The following is an 8,391-nucleotide window of genomic DNA, read 5'->3' as shown; positions in this document are numbered from 1 at the left end:
CCGGAGCTCTTTTGTTTGGGGGTTTGGTGTTTTACACCACCCCACCTCACCTCACCCCACCCCACCCCACCCCCCGCTCCTCTCCGGTTTCCTGAGCTGCGGGCTGCAAGGGAGGAGAAGCGGCGTCTTGCAACCCCCTCGGCTGGGCCCCGGGGTAATTCGATGCGGGCCTGGCGAGGCTCCCCACGCTAGACCCGGGCTCGCGTCTCGGCAGCCTCCACCCACCGGCCCACCCTACATTTAGCGCATCATGTGATCCGGGTAAGTCATTTGCAAGTACAACAGTTCCCTGGGTTGCCCCCCATTCATTTCCTGAGAACTGCAGAGAGCAGCTGAGAGGCTCTGCCTGTGCGTGTGCGAGTGTGCGTGTGAGTGTGCGCGGGTGACGCCGTGTGTGTGCGAGAGTGAGTGTGTGCGCGCTCGTGTGTGTGCGAGAGAGAGAAAGGGAGAGAGAGGGGGACTCTGTGTGAGGGAAAGAAAACAATTTCTCCTGCTCTGCAGCTTCTGTTCAGGTCTGTGCCGATTCCGTTTCTTATCAAAATAAACAACCCCCTCCTCTTTTTTTTTTTTTTGCCATCCCAAATCAGACCGTATTCTCTTAACATGTTTTATTTTCCTTCCGTCATCTGCTCAAGTTAAATCATTTTGGTTGGTCTGTTCTTAAAGGGGGAAAGTGTTGGGAAACGGGAGGGGGCCGAGGGAGGGCGATGCTATTGCAAAGCAAGTAGCGTCGGTCGGATATGTGGAGAAGAAAGAGGGAGGTTTCTCCCCCTCACCCCCAATTTTTTTTAAACTTATCAAGTACCATGAATTGAGCAAATGTTTTTCTACCCCTAGTGGAATTGTTGGTTGCAATGTTTGCCTGACAGTTGCCAAGGATGAGAAATAAAACACCAGGGCTGAATTGGGGCGGGGGGCGGTTGTGGAAGTAGTTTGCCCCCAGGAATAGAGCGAGTTCGGTGAATAGCTACCGCACCGGGGCTGTGTGGGCTGTGGGTGTGCACTGGAGAGAGTGGAGGGGAAGGGGTTAAGGCGGAGATGACACCGCTGGCATGAATAGTGGTCCTGGTGCTACATTCATTATTGTCTCTGGTCGTAATGATGTGTAACTGTCACTTGCTACAGTGCCTGGTCCATGGAAGTAGCCAGGGGCTGGCCCGTGGCTGTTATTTTCAATTACGGGGGAGCCGGCCGGAGTTGACAAGGGGCAACTTTGCACGTCCACCCGAGCCGGGAAGCCCGCGGAGCCGGCCTGGGAGCCACTTCTTGCCTTAGAAGCTCGCTCCCAGGACTCGGACTTGACCTCCGCGACATTAGTTGGTGTTCATGTTAGATGCTCCCCTACGGGGAGAATCAATCCTGCTTTTGTTGGGTAGAGAACTGCCTATTAGAACTTTGAAAACTTTTATCTTTGGGGAAAAGGGTGGGGTGCACTCAACAGTTCTGTTTCGAAGTGCATTTGAGGCAAATGCTTGGAAAAAGTACCAATTCCTTTGTTATATGCCCTGCAGCTTCCCAACCCCCTTCACCCTGCGCTTCGAGTTTTGCATACTTTAATAGTAATACCCTTAATTCAGCTGATAAAAACTGACTGTGTTGAGTTAAAGAGTATTAGTACAACGGAATGTGTAATCTGGATAAACAGTTTGTATGGTTAATATTGTCAGCTCTCTAATTTAACTGTACAGATGGTTTAAGTATCGTTCTGTATGGATTGTTTTAAGCAATTCCACTGGCTAATAGAATTCTCTGCTGAGCCCTCGGATATTTTATTTTAAATCAGCTTTAATATTCTGTGTTTCTCAGTAACACCGGGGAGGTGAGCAGGTCTATTTACATTTAGTGCATGTGCACAGTGGCTCCAGTAGACATCTGTCAATCACATAACGTCATTCTGCAAATCCACCTAGACGCCTCCAGGCCCCTTTCTTACTGGAGGATAGGGTTGTTTAGATAAGTAAATGCTTTGAAATAAATTTGGTGGCTTTTAACAGGGCGCAGCTCTTGATGGGAATAGGAGTGGTCACTTTTAAGAGTGGGTGTATTCCATCATCTAAGAAATGCTCTTTGGAATTGGCATTTAATAAAAACAGTAACACCCCCCTCCCCCCCAGAATCTGGTTGTGCTGTTTGTAGACCTCATTCACATGTTGTTTACATTTTTTAAAACCACATAGAAATTGGTTGTGATAAAGGGGTATACTTCCAGGCTAGAAAATGTTTAACTGTGGAAGCTTAGTAGACGTGGGATGTTGAAGGACAAACATTTCAGTTGCATAAGTTGTATCTCTTGCTGCAGCCTGGTCAATGTGAAGACTAGCTTGAGTCTGGTAAGCTTCTTTGGGTTGGGGAGAGAGCAATTAGAGCATAGAAGTATTGGCAGACGCTTGTAATGTATTTAGGAGAGAGGTTTGTTATTCTGCCTTGTAATCCGTAACTATTATGAAATACACGAAGGCTGGTAAAATTTGGAAGTTTTAATTTATGACTTAAAACTGTGTAACTGATATAGTTTTGTCAGTTTTGTCAGGTTTGTCATTCTTAAGGGGTTTCCGTTTATTTTTGAGTTGCTTCTGTTGTTTATTACTTAGTAATGCATATTTAAAAGAAATTTCATCAGATGAACTTTATTTTGGAATGCTTTGTCTTACTATTTATTGAATGAAAATTGTTGTGCCAATGAGTCCTTAATATTTTTTTTCTCCAGAAAGTTCTTTTTCAGTAACTGAATGTCATTTGGGAGAAAACTGGTCCTGCTGTAGCATTTGAGACCTTGACCTTAGCAACTCTTGGCTGGTGGTTGTTTACTACAGCTGCAGTCTATGTGTGTACAGAAAGGGAAGGGACTGCAAACACTAGTGTGCTCACTCTCCCCAGGCCGAGGGAAAAACAAATCAGGATGCTTGACGTTCATTCATTCCGAAGAGTGTGCATCAGGCATATAATAGCAATAGTGTTCTGGTCATTTAAAAATATGTATGCTCCTTGGGGATTACTTTCCCACCTCCTGTGAAAAGTAAACAAGCACTGTAACAGACTGAATGAGTTTTAAATGTTATATCATAAAGCAGGCTGTTATCAGCTTCATGAAATAATTTGGTCTTCAATATAGGTGGGTTTTTTTTTTTTTTTTTTCCTTTCTGCAAGGAGGACACAAGGGCTTAGGCCTTTAGACCTACACTAAGGGCATTTTGAACTTGAGCCAGTGTTGGTTAATCTAGAGTATTGAGTAACCCTACCAGTGAGGTGATATTGTTAAATAGTTGAACATATAAAGGCCCTGGACGTTTTTACCATTGTTATGAAATGGAAAGTGTGGAATTTCATATTTATGTGAATTTCATTGGTACAGTCACATTAAATTGGGGGTGCCAAACAGTTTTTTTTTCTTTTTAAAGATTTTATTTATTTATTCGACAAAGATAGAGACAGCCAGCGAGAGAGGGAACACAAGCAGGGGGAGTGGGAGAGGAAGAAGCAGGCTCATAGCGGAAGAGCCTGATGTGGGGCTCCATCCCACAAGGCCAGGATCACGCCCTGAGCCGAAGGCAGACGCTTAACCGCTGTGCCACCCAGGCGCCCCAAAAGTTTTCTTTATATTGTAAGAGAAACAGTCTGCTTAGAGTGTTAACTTCCTAAATGCAACTGTTGATGATTTGCGGATTAATGCAACATAGTTGCATTCTACAATACTAGAGGCACAAACTCATTTGAAGTTATTCTTCTTTTGGATAAGGAAGTCTCCCTGCTTGTGGTTCCATGTTGATTAATGAACAAGAGCTAAAAAACCCCACACTGCTTTATTTAAAATCGACACCCATGTTTATCTTTTTCTTTGTAGAGAACAACTTTCATTTTTATAAATAATTCCTAAAATAGGTTGCAGTTGCTTACCTTTATCATGTACATTTTGAAAATACTGTATGCCAGTAGAGTGGAAATATATGCCTTTTTGCCTAGTGTCCGTTTATTTTCTGTTTTAAATTTTATAGTTATTTATTTTTCAGCCTACAAATTACGCACAGCTTTCAATCTTAAGTATGTACAAAATGTAAGGGGGAAAATATTAAAATTAAATCACTGGCAACACCCTATAAACCACAGCCTTAACTCATCCACCACAACCACAGCTCCCCAAATCAAAATGCACGTAAACAGATGGGCCTTGCCCTGTGCCCAGGAGGTCAACAGCCTTAGGCTCTGTGAGATCTGCTGTGTTTCTAGATCCCAAACCCGTCCAGAGAGCTGTCTGACTTCAACAGGCCAGAATTCATTTTCAGGGCCTAGACCAGCCACACCCCATCTGATGTCAGCTTTTGAGTTCTTGTGGTAGAGAACACAAGCTGTGGATTAAATGGTTGCTTTCTCTATATATTCTCAGTAATTATGTTACAAAAGGATTTTTCGGTTTTGGGTGTTTATTGTCATAAAAGTGGCTACTTGAGTAGTCCTGTTGCTCCATAAAAATTTGTTTTGGTCTGGCAGTAGATTACAGGATATTCACCCAAAGAATTCTCTGGTATGGTCTTTCTTCCTGTCTTTTTTTCAACTTAAAAGTCCTGCTTCTTGTTCGTTGCTAATTTCATGGTATATCTTTTTGAATATTAGCATAATTGGACTGGTCCAAACAGTATCGCTTTTTAGGTACAGATGGTGCAGCGGAAAGCCCTTGCTGCTGCACTGGTGAATGGGAACGTGCTTTGGGGTAGTTTTCCCAGTCCCATCAGAGGTAATAGAAGCTGCCCCTGTTACAACCGACTGGCCTAGAGAGCCAGGAATTGTGTTCCCAGTGCTACATTCCCCACACTTAGGGGTTTTCAGAATAATTCCTGGCATGATGTATATGTGTAATTATATATATGTGTGTGTGTGTGTATATGTGTGTGTGTGTATATGTGTGTGTGTGTACTTGCTATTTTATGTATATGTGTGTGTATACATATATAGTATTTATATTTATAAATGTTTTTATATTCTCTTTCTATGTTGGTATATATACCCCCCCACCCCCAGTGCCACATACATTAAGACCAAGAATTATGGTAGAAAGCCCCCTCCCCCACTTGTATAAAAAAGAGGGAAAACACACAGTTTGTTTTTTCAAAGCCTATGTTTAGTAATATTATTCTCACTTGGTTTTAAGTTCAGCAAGCAAACTTACAACATGAAAGCAACCCTGCCCCAAAGAAAACAAACCAACAAAGCTAAATGACAACCAAGGTGAATGATTATAAAAAATGAAATAAATAACTCTAAAGAAAACGTTTATTCATTTCACCATCAGGTATCTGCTAAGACTATAGATTCTGCTATCTGGACTGATTTAAGTAGCAGAGATATTACAGTTTGAATCCAGGGCTCTTGCTTACTGACTCTGGATGACCTTGGTCACATTTCTTAACCTCTCCGAGTCTGGAAAATGGGAAAAATAATATGCATTTTACAGGGTTGTGGTGAGGGTGAAAGGAGATAGTGTGGGTACAAATCACTTTGTAAAGCTAGAAAGTACTAGTGTGGCAACTGATTTGACAGGCAAACCACTCCCTCTCCATCCCCCACATCCCTACAAGGGATGAACTTTCCAGCCTCTCAAAGTGAGCATATAAATTACACTTATGGAGAAGGAATTTCCGAGTGTGGGTAGAAAACTTCTGGCAGTCAAAGGTCATGAATTCCATTCCTGTCTCACCAGAGATTTGCTCTGTGACCTTGAGAAAGTCATTCTTAAAAAGTTTCTCTAGCTGGTATGAAAGTTACTGACTATTAACATTTATATAATGCAGGTGAAGTATCTGAGCTTTTCTAAAGAATGTACATGAAAACACGGTTCCCATGATCATTTTACAGAAAACAAAATAAAGATCAACAGTGATTATTTAGAGATTGTAAACCTCCAGCCTGTTTCTTCAGTGAGTCAACTGAAACTTCTATCAACCGGTCATTAAAAATGCCCTTAATTTTTTTTTTTTATAGAATCGTTACGTTTGTGCTGTTGTACTGTAATTTAGAACAGTCTATTGAACTGCAAATCCCTAGTTAAGCCAAGATTCTGTTGATTAAGCTATGTCTGATTTATGGCTTAAAGTGTCTTGGTTAGACCCAAAACATTGTAACACAATACATTCACAGTAAAAAAAGGTAAATGATGGAGATATTACACAGATATTTGAAAATCTGTTGAACACATTTATAGTCACACCTTTTTCTGCCACACACATTTCTTTACACACATACATTTGAGAAAAATTAAGAACAATATTAATTTAGATAATTTCTCTCCAGCTACATTTTCTTCAGTTAAGAAACAAAATATTTTTTCACACTCTGTGTAAACACTATTCTTGCAAGAGCAAAGAAATACTCAAACTAGCTCATCAATATAACTCATTTTAGACTCTTTCGTGTGGCACATACACCCTGCCTAACTCCTGTTCATGTTACAACTATTACTGTAAACATCACTTTCTGTGAGACTCTTTAATAACCATCGCTTGCTTTAAGAACATGCAGAGTTCCAGTCTGTCTTCTATGGCCCTATAGTACTTGCTGTTCCGTCTCTTATAATTGCTTGTTGACTTGCCTTGTCCCCTCCCAGTAGTAAGCCCCTCCAGAGCAGGAAATGTATCTTCTTCATAGTTACTGTCCTGGCTTCTCACCCAGTGCCTACCATTGTGACTGATCATACAGTGCTAAAATATTTATGGAAAGAACAAATTTAAGGAGTGCAGTCTCTGCCACTAACCCTTCAGTAGCTTAATGCCAGTATCATGGATATTTCCTACCTGAGTCTTTTCATCTCTAACTATGTACGTTCAACGCTATTAGTCATGCCACAACTCATGACATTTTCCTAAATTTTTCTTTTCTTTTTGTAAAATGAAGCTTTGTGGTGGAGTCAAACAGTGCTGGATTTGAAACCTCAGACTACTCAGGTTTTGGCTGTCTAACGGGGCAAGTTAATTCTCCAAGTCTCCTTTTACTCACTGATAAGTAAAAACAAGAACAAATAATGTCAACGTTGTAGAACGTGTTTGAGGACTAAAATTGTGGTGATGTCCATAAAGCATCTAGTATATGTACCTTGTACATATTTAGTGCTCTGTAAATATTAGTCTGCTCCAGGATATTGGTGCCTCTCTCTCTCTCTCTCTTTTTTTGGTAAGTTTTTAATCCCAGTTAGTTAACATACCGTGTTATATTAGTTTCAGGTGTACAATATAGTGACGCAACATTTCCGTACATCACCCAGCGCTTGTCATGATGCGTGCACTCCTTAATCCCCATCACCTATTTCGTGCACCCCCATCCACTTCCCTCCTGGTAACCATCAGTTTGTTCTCTATAATTGAGTCTGGCTCTTGATTTGTCTCTCTTTTTTCCCTTTGCGCATTTGTTTTGTTTCTTGAATTCCACATATGAGTGTAATCATCTGGTATTTGTCTTTCTCTGACTTATTTCACTTGGCATTATACTCTGTAGCTCCATCCATGTTGTTGCAAGTGGCAAAATTTCATTCTTTTTTATGGCTGAGTAATATTCCATTTTATATATACAGCACATCTTTATTCATCTGTTGATGGACACTTGAGCTGTTTCTCTATCTTGGCTCTTGTAAATAATGCTGCAGTAAACACCAGGGTGCATGTATCCCTTTGAATTAGTGTTCTTGTATTCTAGTGCTACAATTCCTGGATTATAAGGTAGTTCTATTATAAGTGGCCATTTAAAATTGTTGGATTATAAAGTAATTCTGTTAAAAGCAGCCATTCAGAATGAAGGGTAGCAACAAAATAAAGTAGCTACTCTTTATTGTGCAGAAGTTAGGCACTGTGTTTTTCATGTGTTAGCTTATTATGCATGTACTCTTTAATATACAAGTATGTATGGTCGATTTTCAAATAATTTATACTTTGACTACTATATGTGGAGACCCCTAAAATATCTTTTATACACTGGATCTGGACATAGGAACATCCGTTCATGGATGATGTTTTTTCTTCTTTAGGCTATCGTGTGATAGTGCTAACCCCCAAGAAGAGTTCCCTTCCCCCCATGACTTTGCTACTTTTGACAATAATTTTAAAAATTATTTGAAAATTGTACTACTTTTGCCTTTCATCAACAAAATAAATGGAAAAGGGCAGAAAATGAAAGTGCTGTTTCCAGTTATGAGGAACAGGGTTTATCATCTTGATACACAGTTGAAACGAGAAATCATTAGGTGTGTTGAAAAGTGGTGAATCTTTATTGGAGGTGCTTAATGGAGTTAATCTGATAAATGGTGAAAAATAAGATTATAGAATATACAGAATGCTATACATCTATTTTTAGTGACAGTGCTTAATAGAGTACATGTAACTATAGATTTTGTATTTTTTTTTTTTTTTTTTT

General features: G+C 40.3%; 1 protein-coding gene across 4 annotated transcripts in view; it reads left to right on the top strand.

Moving 5' to 3' along the window:
- The first annotated feature begins 8 nt into the window (after positions 1-8).
- KLF12 (Kruppel like factor 12) overlaps positions 9-8,391 on the top strand; it is a 412,821-nt gene continuing 404,438 nt past the window's right edge. For 2 of the 4 annotated variants that reach the window (XM_019794255.2, XM_034665288.1), the window contains exon 1: positions 291-512. The gene's annotated coding sequence lies outside the window, so the exon portion shown is untranslated. Of the gene's footprint in view, positions 262-290; positions 513-8,391 lie in introns of those variants that run through there. The other 2 variants (XM_019794254.2, XM_011218608.3) reach the window with 2 other exon arrangements.

Source organism: Ailuropoda melanoleuca, chromosome 7 (assembly GCF_002007445.2).
Source record: "Ailuropoda melanoleuca isolate Jingjing chromosome 7, ASM200744v2, whole genome shotgun sequence".
NCBI classification, from domain to species: Eukaryota; Metazoa; Chordata; class Mammalia; order Carnivora; family Ursidae; genus Ailuropoda; species Ailuropoda melanoleuca.
Note: the sequence above shows the minus strand (reverse complement) of the source record. Positions and strands in the feature narration are given on the sequence as shown.